General features: G+C 56.4%; 1 protein-coding gene and 1 long non-coding RNA gene across 3 annotated transcripts in view; one reads left to right on the top strand and one right to left on the bottom strand.

The window, feature by feature from the left end:
- Positions 1–19795, top strand: part of KIZ (kizuna centrosomal protein) — a 62094-nt gene that overhangs the window by 8360 nt on the left and 33939 nt on the right. Inside the window, exon 4 of the mRNA XM_086879345.1 lies at positions 19163–19340. The gene's annotated coding sequence lies outside the window, so the exon portion shown is untranslated. The remainder of the gene's footprint in view (positions 1–19162; positions 19341–19795) is intronic.
- Positions 1317–19704, bottom strand: LOC147655191 (uncharacterized). 2 transcript variants are annotated; one of them, XR_015283914.1, is made up of 3 exons: positions 16987–19704; positions 11998–16905; positions 1317–8163 (listed from the first exon to the last, which is right to left on the bottom strand). It is a non-coding gene; the product is annotated as an uncharacterized LOC147655191 (long non-coding RNA). The 2 variants fall into 2 exon arrangements; XR_015283913.1 differs by lacking the exon at positions 16987–19704 and having other exon boundaries at positions 1317–7462; positions 11998–12082.

Raw genomic sequence — 19795 nt, 5'->3', positions numbered from 1 at the left:
CAGCCTCTGGCAGATCCCGGGAACACCGGGGGAACAGCTGTAAACCCCATTTAAACAGGGAGCTGGTGGGAGGGAGAGGGGAACATTTATTACCATCTAATCCTGCTCAGGTTTTCTACACCATATGTCTGAGCAGCAGAACATGTGAAATGTGTACTAATTACTCTGCCTGTGTCATGTGTGTATATTTTATATGCAGTCCCTGACCTTTTTGTTAATAACTTCACATTATATTCATTGACCTGAAACAAATTGAATTCAGTGGCACTCACTCCAGAATTGAATTACATAGTCTTCTTAATTGGTCTCTTATTTAAATGTGGAAAAGTAACAGTTTACCACCTGTAATTATTCTTTTCCTTAAGAAATTCCTGCGGAGAGCGTGCGTGTGTGTCCGTGGCACACGTGCTGGGCTCCTGTCCGGGGGGAAATTCCCACAGGAGCCCCAAGCCCTGCCGGCACCGTGGGGCAGGAGGAAACAACCCCTAAAAGTTCTGTCCCTCCCAAGCAAGAGCGCTCCTGAAAGCGTGCGAGGAGGATGTCCCTGCTGCGGGCCAGGCAGCCCTGGGCCAGCAGCCCCACTCAGCCCCCGGGAGCCAGAATTCCTGCTCTGCCAGGTGCCCTCCCGGGACAGGGAGCTGGGAGCTCCGGGAATGCCGACCCGCGCTGGGAGAGAGCCCGGCCGGCTGCAATCTCCGCTCAGCTTCCGTCCCTCCGAGTTAATTGCCGAAGCCGCGAGGAGGAGACTTACTCTTTACTTACTATATTTAACTTAAAAATGCAAATGTTATTAGTGTCCCGATCAGCGATAAGAGTGCCTTTGTGCCAGGCTTTAACCTCCATTAGGGGGGATTAGGAGAACGTATCCACATTGGCATTTTCCAAGTGTCACTGTGACAGCACTTGCTGCACAAATGCCTGGCTGTCACACTGAGGTTTATCACCAGGTTTTTTCCTGCGAATGCAGACTAATAAGCCCAGAAATTACAATTGCCTCCCTGCCGAATCTGTGATAGGCGGAAATAATGATATCAGTGCCCTGCTAATCTCCTGCCTCCGCGCTTGGCACCAGCCTATTGAGTCACCTGTCATACGCCGCTTTGATGAGGCGAATTCAATCTCTCAGCTATAATGACAATGGAGCCATTTTAATGTTTGGAAATGATTATGTGAAGGTTTCTCTTTGCTCTGTCTTGGCAAGCAAACCAGGTCAGCGTTCCGGCTGTGTCTCCCGCCGCCGCTAACGACTTGGAAGGAGCCGGCCTGTATTAAGTGAATATGCCAAGTTATTAGAGAGGAGATGCTGAAGGCAGCTGGAGGGGGGAGACTCTTTTTATTTCCTTTTCCATAGCAAGCGTGAGCCTGAGAAGACGCTTCAGAGCCGTGAGCGCCTCCCACGTGCCCGTGGTGCCCGGTGGGCTGCGAGAGCCCAGCGCGCACCATGTGCGGGCAAGCCACAGGCTCCTCGCCCCAAAATCCACCCGGGAGAGGCCGGCTTTGCAAACAAACCGAGCTTCCAAACCTCCGGCCTGCTGGTGTGTGGGGAAGGGGCCTGGGGCCTGGCTGGGCAGCCGTGGAGAGACTCTCCTGTGCTGGATCCATCCCTGCGCGGGTGTCCGTGCCGCTTCACTTTGTGGTAGAGACACTGAATTTCTCCTTCTCTCGGCTGCCTCTGTGTGTGGAACCAGGTCACACCCCACCTTTGAACAGGAGCTGAAAGGCTTGGTTTGTTTATTTGAACATAAAAGGAAAATGGCTACATTTCCTCAAGCTGCCGGAGGTCCCAAATGCACGGAGGAAAGCATCTCCAGCTGGATGAGGGTTTAAGTCACCTTGGAGAAGCAGCATTCCACTGCTGGAATTCCACAGGTTGGGCACAGCCTGGGGAGTCTGGGATGGCCTCTCCCTGGTGTCTCCCTGCCAGGATCCCGTGGGTGAGGGTGGCGCTCCCGTGGCCCAGTCCTGCGGAGAGGCCTGGCCACGCTTCCCACGCGGTTCCATCGCCAGCTCCTGCGGGAGCCCCTGGCACTGAGGTGCGAGCCACCTTCCCTCGGCCTTCCCTGCCAGGGGACGGGTTTGTATTGATACCACATTCATTTTCTGGCATCTCGACCGAGTCTTCCCTGGGCCAGGGGTAAAGCAGCAGAAGTTCAGATGTCGAGCTTTTATTAAGGCGAGCGCTGGAGGCCGGCCCTGGCTGGGCGTCCCGGGCCGCTCTTCAGCGGGTGAAAGGCGATTGTCGGCCTGGAGAGAGGCCGGAGCAGAACCCAATTGACCCACGCCACGCAGGGAGCGCCGCCGAGCCCCTTTCACCGAGGGCCCTTGCGAAGAAATCTTTTTTATTAGAGCTGAGTGCTGAAATTATTTGAAGGAAGTGATTATCTGTCTAATAACAGCCGTGCCCGCGCGAGTGACCGCCGCGGAGAGAGCCGGCAATGGGCTGAGCAGGCGTGGAAGCGGCGGTGGCACACGGGGCTGGCCCCTCGCTGGTGTCCGAAGGGCTGCTCCTGCCGGGGGCTCGGCTCCAGCCCCTCCGCTGGGAACGGGATGGGTGGCGGCACCGCCACCGAGGGATGGCCTTTGCTTCTGGGTACGTGCTGGCCACCCTGGAGAGCCCGGCTTGGGCCTGGGCGCCTCCCCGCTGCCCTGCCAGGCTGGTGCCCGCGTGGTGGGGAGCTGGGTGCCAGCACCCCCACATCCATCTCCCCTAATTAAGGCAGCCAATCTAATTAGGGCGGCGCCCCGCGCAGCCGCCCCGTGGGGGCGCATCAAAGCCGGCGTGGGGCGCGCGCGCGGGCAGCGCAATTACCCAAGTTAAGAAAACATCCCTGTAATTAGCCAGGCAACTCCGAGCACAAGGAATGGAAATTAGTCACAGCGCAATAAATTAGTCGGTGCATATATTACGTGCCGGGAGCACCCCGGGGGCCTCCTGTTTGCAAGGCTTTGGTTTGCAGCCCCATGCCTCTCAATAAAGCATTCATCCCTAGGTGATTATGTGCCAGCAAAAGGAGTTTTTAACTGAATTACAAATTTTCTTTTCTAATTCTTTTGTAGGCAGAATTGGGATCCCTCCCTTTTTTTCTCTCTCTCTCTCTCCTTTTATTTTTTTTAATTTTTTTTTTTTTTTTTTTTTGAAGGGCCGGGGAGCAAAGCCACTTCCCTCCCCCTTCAGCTAACAATTAATTTTCAGCTTTTCAGGGTGCTTCAAGACCCTGCATTGTTTGCTTTAATTAGGAGCGGTAGTTAAGGAACTATTTCAGAATCCCTCCCCAATTCTGAACTATTTTAGCTGTCGTTCCTTTCCTGGGGGAAGAAAAGGGGAGGGCGAAGCAGGAAATTGGACTGTAGCAGCACATAACATTTGCATCAAAATAATACAGCCGGCAACAGAAAATCACAATCACATCACTCAGAAGGAAGGAACAGAATACAAATTAAAGGAATAATGTAAATTTTTTGCCATTAAGCTTCAATGACCATTTGAAATGGTGCAAGGCACAAAGGTTTTGATGAGCATCATCCAGTTTGATTATTCATACTTGTGCTTCTGCTTGAATTAAAGTAGGAGTGCTAGAGCCTGTTAGAGCAAAATATTTGAATTGGTAGTGAACTCTCACCTTTACTTGCATCCATTTACTTTTCAAATGAATACCAGATAAGTTAGTGCATTTTATAATCGGCCTGTTTTCCAGTGAGTGCTGTCATTACATACCAATTTCTTTTAGAAGTGCTTCCTAAGAAACATTAAATACTTACGAATAAGGATGTGTCCATCAGCGGCGGCAGCCCTCTGCGAGCGGGCAGGCTGCGTGTCCTCCCTGCCAGGGCTGTGTGCGTGGGGCTGCCATCCCCGGGGGCTGCAGCCGGGCTCCGGCCCCACCGCGGAGCTGTGTGCGGGCAGGAGCAGCCCTGCCGGCCTTTGCAGCAGCAGCCACGGGGATAAAGAGCTCACCCTCGGCTCCCAGCCTGCAGCTTTCTCCCCTGAGCCGTCGCTGCTTTATCCCGGTTGCAGCACACGCAGAGGGCTTGCGGAGAGGAAACACCGGGTCTGAGAGCGGGTTTTGAGGTGCTGCCCTGTGAATGATTACGGATGCAGGGAAAAAGCAAGGAGCAAGTTAGGGTGGGGTGCCAGGAACCAGCCTGGAGGCTGATCTGACCAGCGTCAGGGGCTGGCAGGTTTGCTGGGTGCTGGAGAGCAAAACTGGCCACACTTCTGTCTGAGGAGATGGCGTGGGACTAACGGCCTCAAAAGTTACAGCGGGGGAGATGTAGATCGCACATTGGGGAACATTTCTTGTCCAGAAGGGCTGCCCAGGCCCAGGGCAGTGGGGGTGTCACCATTCCTGGAGGGATTTGACAGATGTCGGGATGGGACACCTGGGGACATGGACTAGCGGTGGCCTTGGCAGTGCTGGCGGAACGGTTGGACTTGATGGTCTTGGAGGGCTTTTCCAACCTAAATGATCCTCTGGGCTCCTGGAAAAGGCAAAAGGCAGACTCAAAAGCAATGCAGAGAATCCCAGGAAGATCTGGCTTAGAAGGAACTTAATGCTCATCTCATTCCACGGGCAGGGGCAAGTTCCACTATCCCTGGCTGCTCCAAGCCCCAGTGCCCAGCCTGGCCCTGGACACTGCCAGGGATGCAGGGGCAGCCCCGGCTGCTCTGGGCAGAGCTAGGTAATAATGAGGTTATTCCTAATGAGCGACGGGCCGGTGGTGCCGCTCAGAGCCATCCTCCTGCTCCGGGAGCTTGGAGGTGCCGGCAGAGCTCCTGCGGGCTGGCAAACACCCGCTGCTGGACCAGCGGGAGCCGCGGGATGCCTCGCCCTGCCCCGCTCCGGGGCTCCATAAAATGCCTTTTATTAAGATGAGGGAGGGGGAAATCAATGCGACTACACATCAAACCCGAGCAAACCTCCGGTTTAGCAATTCCCGAGCAATCCCTCAGGAGCCAATGAAGGCCGGGTTATTTAAATGAGAAAGGCCGGGGATGAATGCCTGCCTTTGTCCGGGCGCTTCCCCAAGGTGATCTGGGTTAAACCCGTGCTCTCAGGGTTAATTATCAGCTGCTTTTCTTTTAAAAATGTTTTTTCCCTTATTGACACGGAGGGGTTGATTTATGTAATATCCATCATAATTCCCAGATTTCTGTAGATTACAGGGCTATCCCCGCACACCGCTCTGCTGGCCGAGGGGCTCCGTGCCCCGGCCACCACCGCCCACCCTCCCACTGCCTGGCCCTCCGTTATTAGGGATGTTTAACACAAGGGGCTCTGGGGTGCAATTAAAACCAAGTAAAACAAAAAGGCAGCGTGGAAAAGCCCAGCCCTGCTCTTCCCTTCCTCCCCAGTGTCCGTGCGGCCTCTCCAGCCCGCCGGGGATGGCTTTTGGGGACCAGCAGCCCCAGCCCAGCCGAAGCCCAGTCCCGTTCTCTCCAAGTGGGGGGAACGGCCCCCGATGCAGCCGTGGGGTGACAGCCCTGCACGTGAGTCTGGAGGTGCTGTGGGGCCTCTGCTGTCCTCGTCAGTGGCTCCGTAAAGCAGCGAAGAGGAGGCCGGGTTGGCAGCCGGCTCTCCAAAGCAGGTCTCCCAAGCCTGAATCCCCCAGGCCTGGGGAAGAGGAGCGGTGCCTGACCCCTCCAGCCCCGCGGTCTGAGATGGCCCTGTGGTGCTGAGGAGGTGCCGGGTGGTGCCCGGGCACAGGAGCAGGGCTGGGCTGGCAGGCGAGGGGAGGGGAGGCGCGCCCGGCACACGCGGCGCCTCCGAGACTTCGGGAAGGAGCTCCACCTTACTCATCTCTCCATACTTATTTTTCTTCCTCCCATCCTTGGGTTTTCTGCTGCTTCCCCCCTGCCCAGCGCCTCGAAGCCCTGCTGCCTTTGCAGGCCCTTTTCCATGTCCTTGTTTTCCGGCCGCTGGCCTGCGTGTGGGCAGCCACGGATTTCTGACAGCGCCGAGCGTGTCCCTGCTGCAAACCGCGGCTTTCAGGGATCATTCCACTCGACTGGCTGAGAAGAAAACTGCTCTGATAGAAACTGTGTCATAATAGTTGGGAGCTGGATAACAACGCCCCGCTGCTGGGGCTGATCTATTCTCCTAGGCCAGCGCGGGGAATTGGTCTCCACCAAAGCAGAAAATGGAGCTGGCTTTTCAGGAGGGTTTAAAATCAAGCGGCTCTGGAGTCACCAGATGATGGTTTCGGTAATATTTCTGTGGCCAAGCCAGCCCTTTCGTTCTGGGAGGTGCTGTTCTGTAAAGCAAACGTCCCACAGCATCACAGCAGAGCTCCCCAGCAGAGTTCAGCTGCGGCTTTCAGCTGCCCTGGGCAGCACCGCTGGGGCTGGGAGGGCACCGCTGCCTCCCGGGAGCGATCAGGGGGAGGCGGTGAAGTGTAAGAGCAGCAGCCTGAGCAGTGATGAGAGGAATTCCTGGATTTACTCAGGAATCAAGGATGTCTGCCTAGGTTTGCTGTGGAACGGCAGAAACGAGGGGGCCGCTTGAGAGTGAGGGCTGGGCATCTCTGGCCATGGCCGGGACAGTGACACGGGGTGACAGGGCCACCACGCTGCGGGGCTGCAGTGAACCCTCCTGCCATGGCTGGCTGGTGCACGTGGCCGCCGGCCCCGCTGGAGCCCTGGCAAGGCTTCCCGGGCAGCCTGAGGAATCAGCTGCACTCTGGGCCCCACTTTGGCTTTCCAGGGGAGGAGGCGCGGGCACGGCGCGGCGAGCGCGGAGCTGGCAGCGGCTCCCTGCCGGCGGCTCCCTGCAGTGTCCCAGCTGGAGGATGCCTGGAAGGTGACGTTTTTCCACCATCCGACGCCAGCTCACCCGGATGCTGCAGCCATCCCCGCGCAGTTGGCCAATGCTCCCTTTTCCTGGCGCGCTTTGCGCAGCTGGAGTTGGCTCCTGCGATAAATGGACCCGGTTCAAAAATACGACTCCTCTGAACTTTCTAACCTTACACGAAAGGGAGGAATTCTAAGAGCAATGGGTAAAATTCAATTAACTGAGATGACAGAAAATAATCTACCGAGCGCGTACATCAGGCAATTGGAAGCTTTCATACCTTTCAGAAAGGAAATAACCTATTTCTTCCCTTGTTATCTAATGACACAGGAGTTTATTTCTCTGGAAGCAGTTACAAATCTACCTAATGGGGCCTAAATGCTGTTGCCAGGCAATTAGGGGTTCATTGTGTGGCTAATTCTTTCATTTCCGTGGCGGTGATTGCGGTGGTGGGCCAGCCCAGGTCCCTGGGCCGTGTTTGTCCCGGTGAGGAGCTCGCCTCTGGCTCTGGGGGTGCCTGGGCACTCCTGGCCTTGTCTCGCCGGGACTTGTTCGGTGTCTGATCCGTGAGTTATCCCGGCCCTCTGAGCTGATTCCAAAGGCTCCTGCACAAACTCTCCGCGCAGCTTTTGGTTATGAATGAGCACAGGGACACACGCAGGGGCATTATTTATCTAAAATATATAAGCAGGAGGAATCTTCATAAATCACAGGCTGCTGTTATCCTGGGGTTCATGACAGCCATATCTTTCTTTTCCCCGGAAACCCAGAATACATTAAGCACCCCAGGCCTCGGAAAGGGACCTTTCAAACCTGTACAATTGCTCTATTTATCCCATTCCTTTAGCATTTAATATTTGAAGCCTCTTCCACACAATCAATCTTAAAATTACACAGTCGATCTTCAAATTAGGATTTAAGGCAGAATTTATTGAGGGAAGCTCCTGTACCAGGCTGCAGGAATATTGTTGTTTACGACCTGAGGAGCAGGGTGGTTAATCCTGGAGGGAAAGTCTTTGGAAAGCTGTTTTATGTGGGGCTCTGCTCACGTCCGGCCTGTTGGGGAGCACTGGCAGGCCTGGGGGCAAGGCTGTGCCTGGAGCAGGATGCTGCAGGAGAGCCAGGGTGCTGCAGGAGAGCCAGGGTGCTGCAGGAGCCTCAGGATGCTGCAGGAGCCTCAGGATGCTGCAGGAGAGCCAGGGTGCTGCAGGAGAGCCAGGGTGCTGCAGGAGAGCCAGGGTGCTGCAGGAGAGCCAGGGTGCTGCAAGAGAGCCAGGGTGCTGCAGGAGCCTCAGGATGCTGCAGGAGCCTCAGGATGCTGCAGGAGAGCCAGGATGCTGCAGGAGAGCCAGGGTGCTGCAGGAGCATCGCTGCCCTGTGGTGAGATCTCACCTCGTGAGATCATTCCAGAAGGCCCCTCCTTGGGCTGCACTAATCAAGGGCTGTGCCCAACAGTTTACTACAGCATTTGATTAAACAAATTTACCTTTTGAGGGAAAATCCAAGCAAGCAATTTGGGTTCTGGTGTATCAGAGCCTTTTTTTGAGGTGACTAGTGCTTTTAACCACTGTCTAAAGTGCAGGCGGTGTTAATTAGCATATTTAGGATTAAGTAGATTTAGCATGCAGTAATCATTCCCTAATTCAGTAAGAACTATCTCTGGTGAATAGTGGACATTAATGACAGTTGCAAGAGCTTAGATATTACATAATCACTAATTACATTCTGCACAATTAGCGGAGACTCCTCAGTGTGAATGGCTAATGGCTGATTTGTGTCAGCAGCCTGTTCTGGCTGTACAGAAATATAAACAGTCTGCATAATGTTCCGAGGGCATTAGCATAGGGAAGGAGGTTATCTGTGGAGGTGGGAGGCCAGAGGAGCCCCGAAGGATGGGCTGAGACTGGAGCCAGCCCCGTGCCCGGACACACACCTGCCCTTCCTCACAGATGGCCTCAGGATGCCACCACGCGCTTTGAGGCTCTCCCGGGGGCAGAGGGCAAATCTGGCACCCAGGGGCCTCTGAGGGGCGGTGGGGTGTTGTAGCGAGCGCTGAGCGGAGCGCTGCAGAGCTGGCACCTCTCTCCTTGTGCCAGGGAGCAGCTGGAGCCACGCTCGCCCTGCCAGGCCAGGAGCAGGGAGCCCCTGCAGCGCTGCTTGGTTTGTCTGGGGGGGATTTCCCACCACTCTGTCTCTGAAAATAAAAAACACAAGAGTGTCTTGCCCTGCCGCATTCGGCATTTCCTCACCGTTAGCCATTTTCTAAAAGGATGAAAAAGCTGAGTTTTGCTTTTGGCCCATGGTGCGTGCCAAAGCTGCCCCTCAGGGTGAGGGCCTTCCTCGGGGCGAACCTTCCAGGGATGTGGGCAACAGAAATCAAAACAAAAGTGAGGTGGCAGGCAGGGGAATCAATCCGTGCCCCATTGAATTTTAGTGACGTTTGGATCAGGTCCACGGATTCTTACAAGCGAATTCGGGCTCCCACATTTGTTGTGTGATTAAAATGAGGAAAAGCGGTATTAAGCTGAGGGAATCGTTTTGGACAAATCCCAAGCAGGAGACTTGCACTGGGCCACTATACCTTGAGGTATTGGGTATTTTAAATTAAGATTGCATGTGGTTTTAAAAGGCATTGTCAGAGCAAAAGCAATTTAACAAAAGGCAATGTATCTGACGGCGACTCTCCTGTCTGCCAAGTGCTCTTCTCCGCGAGCGCATTGTAGGGACGCAGATTACATCTCCTGAATATTTTTGTCTGTTGCTCGGTTCATTTTCATAATAATAACTCGCATCCGTCTCCATCCTTTCATGTTGAAGGGTTGCAAACTATTACACAAACACACCCGCTCCTGATGCAGCCACCTCCGGGGGACAGCCGGCAGCTTTCGGCAGCGGGGCGCGGGATGTGGCCGCCCGTGGGGATGCTGACCCCAGAGGGCTCTCCTGGGGGGCACGAGGGGCTCTGGGGAGCCTCTGCCTGCACCTGGTAGCTCCAGCAGGGACCCGTGGGTGCGTGGCTGCTGGGGAAACACGGGGCAGGCGAGTCCTGGCCCCGCTGTGCCTGTGGGGGACCCGTGGAGGGGACACATGGGGAAGCTGTGGCTACCCCTGGATCCCTGGGACCATTCCAGGCCATCTTGGACAGGGACTGGAGAAACCTGGGGTAGTAGGAGGTGTCCCTGCCCCTGCCAGGGGGTGGGATGAGATGGACTTTAAGATCTTTCCAGTCTGGGATTTGTGTCTGAAGGAAAACGCCTCCAAGCCCTGGGAGCCTCAGTGAGGCTCCCTCTGCTCCAGCACATGGTGGCTGTGCCCCATCCCACACCCCCAGGCAGGACCCGGGGAGGGTTTACAACATTTGCCATGTTGTTTCCCAGCTGCTGGGATGTTCAGAGCCGAGGCTGAACAGACTGGCTTTTGGGTGCCTCGTCTAGGAGCCCCATTTTTTCATCTCTGTGGGGCTGGTGGCTGGGCTGGCGCGAGGATGAGGAGAGCAGCAGTGGGGCTGAGGCCAGCAGGATTTCTCTGAGAGCAGCAGTGGGGCTGAGGCCAGCATGATTTCTCTGAGAGCAGCAGTGGGGCTGAGGCCAGCAGGATTTCTCTGAGAGCAGCAGTGGGGCTGAGGCCAGCAGGATTTCTCTGAGAGCAGCAGTGGGGCTGAGGCCAGCAGGATTTCTCTGAGAGCAGCAGTGGGGCTGAGGCCAGCAGGATTTCTCTGAGAGCAGCAGTGGGGCTGAGGCCAGCAGGATTTCTGGAGGAGGAGCAGTGGGGCTGAGGCCAGCAGGATTTCTCTGAGAGCAGCAGTGGGGCTGAGGCCAGCAGGATTTCTGGAGGAGGAGCAGTGGGGCTGAGGCCAGCAGGATTTCTGGAGGAGGAGCAGTTCAGCAGCACAGAGAGCACTGTGCTCAGGGCTGCTCCCCTCCTCGGTGTCACCAGTGGCTTTTCCGTGGCGACTGGCCAGCGTGGTGTGTGCCATGGCCTCCCCGCCGCTGGCCTCGGAGCATCCTGGCCGCTCTGGCCCGGCGCTGGGGCTGGAGACGAGCCGCAGGCCCCGGCACGGGGCAGCATTTCCCTAAGTGCTGTTTGCTGAGGCAGGTGCTATTCCTTACATTATGGCCAGGACATTTAAATCTCGCTGATTGGCGTTGTTGTCTCAAAGACGGTGTTTTTCCTGCTGAGAAACTGCATTAGATCGGCGAAACGGAGCTCATTTCCATTCACTCAGCAGTCTCTCTAGAAATGACATGCAGTGCTTGAAACTGTTTATTTCCAAATTCAGGCCTCCTCCGCATCAGTCATCAGCTTCAATTACCAGTTTTCCGGAGCCGAGCCATCAGGCAGTCTGACACGAGGGTCCAACCTAATTCCCACCTTCTCCAAAGTCAAGAGCATAATGTGCAGATGAAAAGGTGGAAAATAGCCTGGACTTCATTAGCATGCAGAGCCCGGCTGTTCATTTGCTTGCTGCGAATGGAAGTTCTGACACTCGGCGCCTTCTGCAATATGAGAAAAGTCCTCTTCAGAGTATATGATGTCCTTACCAGCCAGCAAAGGTCATCAAAAAGGCAGGCGCTGACCTTGCTCCCTGCTCTTCATGACTAGTTTATTGATTCCAGGAACACCTCATTACATGCCGGATCAACATATTATTGCCATGTTCAGCGGCTGAATTGTTTACAAGTGTCTTTATAACCAGCAAAAAGCCTTCCGGATGATGCATGACTACACTCATTTGGATGTGACCTGCCAATTAGATGTTATCCGATCCGGTGCCGTGTGTCCTGATCCCTGACCGGGCCCGCTGCCCTGCATCAGCACGGGCCCATTTACTACTTCTTTCGAACGGCTCTTTGGCAAAGTGTCCATTAGCCTGTCAGTCTGTAAATATTTTATTTTTTTTTTTTTTTCCCTCGGCGGCAGCGGCGGAGGCGCCGCCAGCGCTGCCGCTCCGTCATTTGCTATGCATGAGGTTGATAATCAGCTGGGGGAGGCGAGGGGGTGTTTTATGGCGGCGTCTGATGGCCCACCCCATTTGCAGTCAGCGTGCGTGGCCCGCGCTCCCAACGCCGCGTGCCGCCCCGCCGCAGGGACCCGGAATATTTTATCCCGGCACCGCCAGGCCGCTGATTTATCTGCGGGGGGAAGGCAGGAACCAACCCCCCCCTGCTCAGCCTCCCCCTGCCCTGCCTCCAAAGGCCCCATAACTTACCACCCAGCAAACGCATTTCCCCCTTCTCCGTCTTTCCGGCGCTTTGCGTCCTCCCTGGGTAATATATCGCACGGCGTTATTCATCCCCGCCCGCAGCCCCGGCTATTTACACGCACGGAGACGCGAGAACTTCAAAAATAAATCACGGGGCACGACTACTATTTTAATCTCTCATTACAGACACTTCTGCGGCTCCATAAAGAAAAGAGTGGAGCAGCAACTTGGCGAGCGAGTCCGTAAAGAGAGATCTTCTGTGCCAAAAAGCGGCGCTGGGATCGCGCTTTCCGGGCACCCCTCTGCACGGGCTGGGCCTTTGGCTTTTCCTCCTCAGCCTTTGGTGGTGGTGGGGTGGCTGAGATGCCGAAGGAAGCTCCGTGCAGCCGTGGATGATGTGGCTGATGTGCTGGTGCCGGGATGTCCGTGGCCTAGCTGGAACTCGATAAAATGTTCACACACGGCGCTCTCTGCCCGCAGCTCTGCAAACGTCAATCGAGTCGCCAGCGCCCCTTGGCAAGTGCCAGTGCTGAAATCCCCTCGCTGGGGTTAAATCCAGGGACCAGAAGGGCTAAAGAGCTCCGAGGGTGAACCCACAACCCCAAAAACGCCGCATCTCCAGCGTCCTGCTCTCCGGAGCCAGCGTTGCACCTTCCTAATCCCAAAACCCACCGTGCCAGGCCCTGGGCTGCTGAATCACAGGAATGTGTCGGGAGGGAGGAATGCCTGTGCTGGGTGACAGAAAACAGCTGACATTCATCCCAGGACAGGGTCCAATTCCTTCCTTACAACACGAAGCGCTGGGAATTGGGGGGACTGGAGAAAGGGGGATTTGAATTCCTTTAAACAGCACAATTAGCTTCCAAAATAAAAACTGGAATGTGTTTGTTTAATTAGAGCTGAGGCAAAATCCGCTCTCAGATCAGAGCAGCCTCAGGATCCAGAGACAGCACAATGCATTGACCTGAATTTCTGAAAGGAGGGGGGAAAGTCTCCATTTCCTAGCAAATCCCTGGCTCTGGGCAGCCCCGGAGCTGCCTGTGTTGAATATTCAGAGGGCTGATTCCCCACGGTGAGCTCGGAGCCGGCGCTGCAGCCAGGTAGCAGCACAGGCTGGCACGGCGGGAATGGGGCCTGGCAGCTCCAAATCCCAAAAGTGGGATCTCCACCTGGGCACGGGGATCTCCTTCCCCCAGGGGAGGTACCAGGTCTGGCCTGTCCCGAGTCCCCAGAGCGGTGTCTGGCCTTGTTTTCACTGTGATAAGCCTGCAGTGGTTTTATCAAGCCCAAGACATCCACCCAAATTTGGCATCCCGTCCCTTTGCTTCTGTTTGCGTCCCTTGTTTCTGGGTTTCTGTTCACGGTGTAAATTCTCCTTCAGAAAGGGAGAAAAAAATCAGCTCCTTATGACGGCAGACATGAAAGTTGTATGACTGTGGAGAAGTGCATTAACCTTTCCTTCAGCTTGGAGAACTTCATAATCTTTTAAAAATCAACTTTTTATTAATTTTGGAGTGATGCTTAATGCCTGATGGGAGTGAGGAGCAGTGACATCGCCAGGGGAGCTCTTTGCCACTCTAACTTAAGGTCAGGCCTGCGAGTGCTGCAGGAACCACGGCCCGTGCAGACATGGAATCGTGGAATTGTTAAGGTTGGAAAAGCCCTCCAAGATCACGGAGTCCAAGCGTTCCTCCAGCGCTGCCCAGGCCACCGCTACAGTGTGTCCCCAGGTGCCACACCCGCCACCTCCAGGGACGGGGACTCCACCAGTGCCCTGCTCCAGGGCAGGAGCAGCCAAGCACCGTTCTTCCCATGCGTACAGCCCGTGGGGGCGAAGGAAACTGCTGGTGCTTGGCCAGCCCGGAGCTGGACCTCTGCATCCGTGCAGGGAAGAGTGAAGGAGCCCCCTCTATTTTATTGTAGGATCGGGTTCCCCTGGGAGAAAATCTGGATGTCCTTCCTGGCCTGAAATTTGGATTTAGCGGGGCAGCCGTTCCTCCTCGGAGAGCGGGGCGAGGAGGCAGCCAGGAGAACGCAGCCCTTTCCAGGGGCTCACGTAGGGAGGGCAGCAGCCCAAGGGCTGTGAGCGCTGCACCCGCTGAGAGCGGCTCCCGGGACCTCACACCATGGGATCCACCTGGAGCCCGGAGCTGGGGACCGGAGCCCCCGGATCGTGCCAGCCTCCCCGGGTGGTGGGCACACAGCGGGCAGGGCGGGCTCTTATCAATTACTGCTAATTGCTTATCTCACATATCGTTCTTCAGGGGGTTTTGTCGCAGAGGGCTGCTGATGTTTTAGGGGGATGCAAGGCGAATCTCTGCCCGCGCTGCTGAATCCCTGGGCTGGGGCTCCGGAGCTGCCGGCGCGGCCCTCGCCGACTGTTTCCAAACTGAATAGTCATTGGGTTGGCAGATAATTCAGAAACTATTTGTATGAGCTGTTTATCAAATTATTAACTGCACAGATGTTGTTTGGTTGAAGAGCAGCTGAACCTTCTCTCTGCCAGCCGCGGAGACAAAGGTCTGCAGGAATAATTGGAGATGTGCATGGAATATTAAATTAATTTACTGCTCTTAATTCTTATGCAAATCCTGACCTCTGATAGAGCCTATCAATTACCCTGCACATAGGGAAAAGAAAGGAGAACAGTTTCTTTCTTTTCTTTCCCCCCCTCTCCTTTTTTTCCCTGTTGTTCTCCAGTTTGGGGTTTTGTTTCTTTGTTGTTTTGTTGTTGGGGTTTTATTTAGGTTTTTTTTTTTTCCCCTTTTTGAAAGGGAACTTGGGAAAGGAAATATTTGTGGGAGGAAAAAAAAGCCATTTATCTGTGGGAGCAGCAAAGAGCCAGGATTATTTAATTGAATGTCCCGGTTGCAGCGTTGTCCCCTGGGAGACGGGGTGCGGTTTTTAACATTGTGGGGTGCTCAGGGGAGGCCTGGGAATGGAGGCCAGAGCCGGGCTGGAATAGCTCCACATGCTTCCCCAGGAGGGGCCCCACTCTGCCCCACCTACCCCAAGCCACGGTGGTGGCTTGCAGGGGAAGAGGGCTGGAGGTCTGGGCTGATCCCGGCTGGGTTTTGCTGGGGCTGGGGGCAGGAGGGGGCCCCGGGCCCCGCTGGGTTCAGGTGGGTTGTCGGGGAGGGCTTCCTGATTCTGCAGTAATTACCAGGGCAGAAGAAAGGGGAATTTGTTGTCACATCTATTGTGAGATGCCAGGTAAAATGAAGCAGGATTTAATTGGTCCTCGTTAAACGGAGCTGGGTTTCTCATATGGAGAAAGGCCTCGTGCGGGCAGTGTTTAATTGGGGCTGTGTGCGCGCCGCTCAGCCGGCGCTTAAAGGCAGGCGCCGGGCCCTGCTCTTTCATCCCATTTTCTAATAAGGATAAATAAACAGGATGAATAATGCCGTCAGTCTCTCCCTCGACCCCTGTGAGACCCCAGCAGGGCAGTGCTGTTCACCCCAGCGCCGCTCCCTGGGATCCATGAACCCAACACGAGCGGGGTCCCTGGGCACGGAGCGCCCGGTGCGGCACCGATGGGTGCAGAACCCCCGGGGAGAACTTCGGGCAATTCCTCGGTTAGCGGCTGTCAGAGGGGAGCCCGGGGAGGGGATGGAGCTCAGGGGGCAGGAGGGGAAAGAAGGGAGAAAAGAACGGAAAATAAAATTATGTCTTTCCTTTTTATTTTTCCTTTTTTATCTTTCCCCCTGTAAATCCCAGGAAGTGCTGGGAGACTGCACTCCCCCTCCCACGCAGCCCACTCGGGTAATTTCATTTATCCCGCAAATCTAATTAGCAATCCGTGGCTGACATTAATACGGATCTAATGAGGCCGGCGATGACCAGATTATCAGGCGAGCACTGACAGAGCCTTAAAGACACATCGAGCCTTGGTGTTGGTGTGACCCGGCGGGGGGAAAGCTGCCTTAACGGGGAGAAGAAAAAAAAAAAGGAAAAAAGAAAAGAAGGAAAGAAGGAAAGAAAGGACAAAAAAAAAAAAAAAAAAAAAAAAGAAGACGAGGGAGGGGGAGAGAAAAACACGAGGAAAAGCGGTGCGGGTAGGGTTTGGCTGCTTGGTTTATTAAGGGAGCTGGAGCTTTGCTGGACACAGTTTATTCACCAGCATCGGGCCTCCGTCCCTGCTTCTCCCGAAATATCGTTCTGCAGAGAAGAAGGAGGGGGGAAAGAAGGGGAAAAAAAAAAAAAAAAAAAAGAAGAAGAAGAAGTCGGAGCCCAAGGAGTCGCTGTGCAATTTATTCCAAGGGGTGGCTGTTGAGAAGGCGGCAATTTGCGGCGGCCGGGGGTTATTTAGTGCGATATGAAATCAAATGATCCTATTGCTCAAATAACAGTGTCTGGGAGGAGAAGCGAGCGCGCTCCAAAGGTAATTGTCTCCAGATGATATTCCCATTATCCCCCAATCCCGGCCTAAACGCTGCCAGCGCCGGACTGGAATCGATACGGGGGGAGGACCGGGGGGATGCCGGGGCCGGGGGGAGGCATCCCCGCCACTGACCCCCCTCGGGAAGGGCGGCAGGGCTTCGGGAAGACCTGAAATTCCCTGTGGCCGCTGTCCGTCCGTGCCTCGGCCGGAGCGGCAACGCCGGCGGGGGAGCCGAGCCCGGAGCCCAGGTAAGGAACCTCGGGGGGACGGGGAGAGGAGCCCGGCCCCTTCCGGGCCCCGGAGGGCAGCGGGTTCCGAGCGGAGCCTTCTGCATCGCGGCAGCCCAGCACAGCCTGTCGGGTCCGGTGCGACCGCGGTCACTGCGTGCGGTCACTGCTTGTGGTCACTGCTTGTGGTCACTGCGTGCGGTCACTGCTTGTGGTCACTGCGTGCGGTCACTGCTTGCGGTCACTGCGTGCGGTCACCGCCGCCTGCGGTCACTGCTTGTGGTCACCGCTGTCTGCGGTCACTGCCTGCGGTCACCGCCGCCTGCGGTCACTGCCTGCGGTCACTGTCTGCGGTCACTGCCTGCGGTCACCGCCGCCTGCGGTCACTGTCTGCGGTCACTGCCTGCGGTCACCGCCGCCTGCGGTCGGTCCCGTTTGCCCGGAGCCGCTGGAAGCGCAGCCAGACCGGGGAGGTTTCGCTCTGGATCCCCGGGTAGCGGATGGAGCGGCGGCCCCCGCTCTCCGAGGCGCTGCCCGATGGTAAAATCGCCGGAATTCAATGGTTCGAGAGAAGCGACGGGGGAAAATCCAAGGGGACGGAAGGCGGTGAGCGGGAGGCGGGGGAGAAGCCAGCGGCACCTACCTGGGCAGGGGTCCCCGGGCGGGGGTCCGGGCTCGCTCCGCTGCAGGGACCGAACGCTCCGGGTGCGGCAGCCCAAGGCGAGCGGCGGCCCCGCAGCTGCTCCCCGGATTCCATCCGCCCGTGGGGTGCCGGGGTTCCGCCCGGAGCTGCGGGTACCGGGACGCCGCTTCTCCCCTTTCCGCCTTCCCTCGCCAGCCGGGCGGGCAGCGCGGCCCCGGCGCTTCGGGCACAGAGAACAAACGCGCTCCTGCAAAAGAAAGAGTGCGAGTGTGGAGGGAGCGAGAGCCCGGGCTGCGGCAGGGTTTGCCCCGGCCCGGTGACAGCGGGAGGCGGCTGTGCTGAACCAGCGGGGACGCTGCGGGGAGCGGCAGGAGGAGAATGCTCGGGGTCAGGCGCCTCTCTCGGATCAGGTCCTGATGAGAACAGGACACGGGGAGAGGCTGCTATGGTTTGTGTGTCTGCAAACGGGCAAAGCGTTCAGGACCCGAGGGCTGGAAGTGAGCCCCAGCCTCTGCCCACCCGTGTGTCCACCCCGCGCTGCCTCACAGGTACATTAAAAACGCATTTTTGAGCGCTGTCAAAATTGCACTGCTGGAGGATTTTTCCATCTCCGCTCAAGCCTTCTTGTCAGCTTCAGCCTCAGGTTCCTATTTCTGTTTGTCATGTTCTGAATGGAGCGCAGGGCCCAGGGGTGCTGAGCTCTGAGCAGACACAGCTTAATTAATCCAATAGTCCTGTGCTTGTTCTCCTGCTTTTTACAAACAAATGAACAGTTTATGTGTGTGGATCCTTTCATTCCCCACCAGAACAATCCTCCGCACAGAACAGGGGAAAACGCCTAGTCAGTCACAGGAAACCAGCACGGTGCTCTGGGGTGGGAAGTGCAAAACACCGCGTCCACCCAACCTGGGTTTCATAGCACTGCAGGACTGGGAGAGGCAGGGCGCAGGAACTGCCCCAGGTGAGAGCTCCTTTGAGGCTTCCTCAAAGGCAAGGCAGCTTCCCCAGCACTGCTGGCTGCGGGCACTCAGCTGCGGGCCTCAGGCAGGAGAGACACTGGCACAGAGGCAGCAGCAGAGCCCTGCCAGCCTTGGGGACCCCGCGGCACGAGCTCGGGGCTCCGCGCTCGCTCTCCTCCTGCGTGGCTGCTCTGCTGGATTTTATTTCCCAGGAGCGCTGCTGCCCACGGCTGTTCCTGCTGAGACGCAGGAGCGGTGGGCAGCGTCTGAGTGCCGGGGTGTGAGGAGGCCGGGGATCCCCCAGGGAGCCCGTGTTTGTCCGTGTGTCTGTCCCAAGAGCCGCCAGATCCCGGCTCCTGGCCCCGGGAACCACACGGCTCGCCCAAGTGCCTCCCTTTGTTTCAAGCCCTTGGAGCCTGGAGCACTTGTTGAACCTGACGGCGAGTGCAGCAAAGTGGCCGACAATTAGGAAATAAACAAATATCATCGGAGGCGTTTTTGGGCGGAATCCAGTCACACATAGCTGGGCTCGTTGCTGTTGTTATCATATGGAATATTCCTCGTAGCTGTGATGTTTGTGCTGTGCAGCAGCGTCCCCGGCACGGCAAACATGGCATTATCTCGCTGTGCAAAGGCTTCATTAATCACAGCAGACAATGGGCCCGACACATCCCTTTGAGCCCGGCGCTGGGATCCTCCGGGCTTTTCACCTTGTCCAAACGGCTCATCCCTGTCAGTGCAGGCAAGCAGCTCCTCAGAACTGATCGCTCTGAGCTGTGGCACTGACAGGAGAATGTCCAATTCAGTTAACAGAATTCCCCAGTTATTTTATATTCTCCCTTTAACTTCTCATGGCTTGTAGAGGCAGAACTTTTTCACTCTTTCTGTCTGTACATGAGATCCATCCAGTCATTTGTTAAAACTCTACTGAAAGAGCCTGATAGATGTGTGTCCTTCAAAGCAGCAGCAGCGCTGAGATGGAGCAGGATGGAGTGGCCTGGCTGAGCCGTGACCCTGCCGACAGGAGCTGCAGGGCGGACAGCAGAGGGAAGAGCGTGGCCGTGAATGTGTCATTCTCCTGACAGAGCATCCTGGCAAAACCACGGCTTGGTGCAGGGGACGGCACACCAAGGGGTGAGGTAGGACCTTGTGTGCTGGGAACGGGTGTGTGTGCAGTGTCCCCTTTCCCCCAGCGCAGCACCGCGTGCTCCGGGCACAGAGCCGGCAGCGGTCGGGCACGGCAGCCCTGAGAGCCCCCGGAGGGATGGGCTCCATCCCACCCCTGTGAGGAGGGGAGCTCCCGGTGCCTGTGGCAGGCTCTGCCTCGGGCTGGGTTCTGTCCCCCGCCCTGGTTCCCGTGGCCCTGGGACCCCAGCGGGCACTTGTGGCACCGAGCTCGGCTGTGTTCTGTGCCCATCTCTGCCACCTGCAGCCTGGTCACTGCAGGCCTGAGGGACACGCTCCAGAATGAGCCCAAATCCCCCTCCTGAACAGAAACACACCACAGCTGGCTCTGTTGAGGAGCAGAAACTGAAGGAGCCGTGGCACTGGGCGAGTAGAGCCCTTTGGCTGAGAGGGGTCTGGTTCCAGTTCA

The sequence above is a fragment of the Cyanistes caeruleus genome, chromosome 2, assembly GCF_971803275.1.
Source record: "Cyanistes caeruleus chromosome 2, bCyaCae1.hap1.1, whole genome shotgun sequence".
Taxonomy (NCBI): domain Eukaryota; kingdom Metazoa; phylum Chordata; class Aves; order Passeriformes; family Paridae; genus Cyanistes; species Cyanistes caeruleus.
This window is presented reverse-complemented; position numbering and strand designations above follow the sequence as displayed.